Source organism: Mustelus asterias, chromosome 2 (assembly GCF_964213995.1).
Source record: "Mustelus asterias chromosome 2, sMusAst1.hap1.1, whole genome shotgun sequence".
Lineage (NCBI taxonomy): Eukaryota > Metazoa > Chordata > Chondrichthyes > Carcharhiniformes > Triakidae > Mustelus > Mustelus asterias.
The window spans coordinates 147531204-147534038 of NC_135802.1; positions in this window are offsets into that span (position 1 = coordinate 147531204).

Sequence of the window (2835 nt, forward strand, 5' to 3'; positions counted from 1 at the left end):
ACGCCGGTATCTCCACATCTTAACAGATTTCACAGAGATATGGGGAAAGAATGGGTGAGAGGGCTGATAGAATTGATCCGAGAAAGCCTGGCTCAGACTCAGTAAGCTGAATGGCCTCCTTCTGTGTTGGACAACTCTAAGATGCAATGATTCCAGATCCTTTCAGTGTCCTGCACTTATTTTAAAAGGAGTTGAATTGTAAGAATGATGGGGCAAAATCTTGCACTGGGTGGGTCTTGGCCTTTGGCTAGAGAGCCAGAGAGATCCCTGTTTCCCTTCCCACTAGTAGAACCTGCCGATCAGGCAGTTGACAGGCCTTTCCCTGGTATGAGGATCTTGGGGTTGAAATCACGCCCACTGAGAGTTGCTAACCTGTCAGAGGCCGGCAGCTCTTTTGAATGGCAGCACCACTGGGAGCGCGGTGGCTGCTGCTGGAATGACACCGAGTTCAGGCCCAGGCCTGACCACAGGTGTGATTGTGGGAGGGGGTGATGTGATCATAGGGGAGGGGTAAGTAGGTGAGTCAGCAGCAAGGCTAGAGTGTGGCTGTCGGTGGGCTGCCCCATCCTGATCCTGGGCCCATTGACCAGTGGCCTTTGAATAAGGGGTCCCTCATCAGGACCCGGTAAATTGGGATTAACAGCACAGGCAGGATAATGCCCTTAATGGGCATTAATTAGCAGCAGGGCAGGGAAGCAGTCCATGGGCCTTCCTGTCCTGGACTTAATCGGGATGGAATCAGGAAGATGCTGGATCCCTAACTGCCACCCTCCCATCTGATCATAGAATCATAGAATCCCTACAGTGCAGACAGAGGCCATTCGGCCCATCGAGCCTGCACTGACAACAATCAGACCCAGGCCCTATCCCCTAACCCCATGTATTTACCCTGCTAATTCCCTTGACACTAAGGGGCAACTTAGCATAGCCAATCCACCGAACCTGCACATCTTTGGACTGTGGGAGGAAACCAGAGCACCCGGAGGAAACCCACGCAGACACGGGGAGAATGTGCAAACTCCACACAGACAGTGACCCAAGGCTGGAATTGAACCCGGGTCCCTGGCACTGTGAGGCAGCAGTGCCAACCACTGTGCCACCATGATGCCCCTTATGCCACCTTGATGGCCCGAAGACAGTGCACCTTGAACCACCCACCCCTGCCCCCACCCCCACAGCTTCCAAACTCGCCTCGGGAAGGGCACAGGAATCCGCCCTCTCTTTTAATTCATTTGGACTTTCATATTGTGAGTCACAGAGAAATAAAAATTGAAGGACAAGTCACTGTGGGAAGCTGTTTTTGATTGCTAACAATTAGGATCCGCACACATGTCTATATTTAGCTTCTGTGCTTGTAAATGCTACATCAACTGCAGGGTGAAATCTCAATAGATGCAAGCACACATCTTCGAACAATAATGATGACACTTTGGGTTTATCCAAAATCTGGATGTGGAAACATATTGATGGCAAAACGGAAATCTTGTTCATTGTGTCTTCTGCTTTCATATATAAGGGCTGAGATTGTTACTGCAATCATTCTTTTCCAAAAGGTGTCAATAAAATAACACAAAAATTCTGTAAATATCCTTTTTAGATTTATTTATCCTGGGCAAATGCGGGTTTGAGCTATTTGTTTAATTTACTCTGCCGCTGTTTCATTTCTGAGATCTTGTTTTCTGGAGCTCAGCGTACACTAATGGGAGTTGAAACATCCTCTCAAGGACTCTTGAGTGAACTGTGTTTTTGGTGAATAAACAGCGTTAAGTGGCTCGCTGCCCAAGTGCTCTGTGAGAGAGGCCATGAGGACTGCTGGGGTGATGAACGCTATTGTCGTTTTGGTGCACTCCATGGTATGTGGCTGGGATTATAAAATACTGCATTGAGTCTGGATTCAAATCTTTCTAATGGCGGCGACTGGTGCAGGCTGGTTCCTGGATGGCAGATCTGCCCAATGAGGAGAGGCCGAGTCGGTTAGGATTATATTCATTGGAGTTTATAAGAGTGAGAGGGGATCTCATGGAAGCTTGTAAAATTCTAACAGGGTTAGGCAGGGTAATTTCAGAAAGAATGTTCCCGATGGCGGGGAGGTCCAGAACTGGGACACGGGTTCGATTCCCAGCTTGGGTCATTGTCCGTGTGGAGTTTGCACGTTCTCCCCTTGTCTGGGTTTCCTCCGGGTGCTCCGGTTTCTTCCCACAGTCCAAAGATGTGCGGGTTAGGTGGATTGGCCGTGCTAAATTGCCCCTTAGTGTCAGGGGGACTAGCTAGGGTAAATGCATGGGGTTAAGGGGATAGGGCCTGGGTGGGATTGTGGTCGGTGCAGACTCGAGGGGCTGAATGGCCTCCTTCTGCACTGTAGGATTCTATTATTCTAAGGCTTTGTTTTCCTACTTTGGTGAGTTCATTGCGTGACTTGAAATGAAAACTTGTATCTGGTGCTCTCCCACTGTGTATCAGTCTCCAATGATTTGAAGTGACAGCACAGGAAGAGACCATTTGGCCCGTTGAGCTCCTGCTGGTTCCTTGAAAGAGCAATTTAGATAGTTCCACGAGCCTCCGCCTTTCCCCCGTAACCCTGCAATTTTTTTTCCCCTTCAAGTACTTATCCAATTCCCTTTGGAAATGCAATAATCAGTTTAGATTTCAGGCACTCTACACAACACATTCTCTCTTTTGCCTCAAACTTTGCATTAACTCAAGTATCTCACTGACATTGGAGCAAATAGGGGCTATATCTATGAACCCAATTGAATTAAAGAATGGCTATACCCATGCATTTGATTGAATCAAACAATGAGTGCCTGTGTAGGAGGGAAATAAAACGAATCGAGC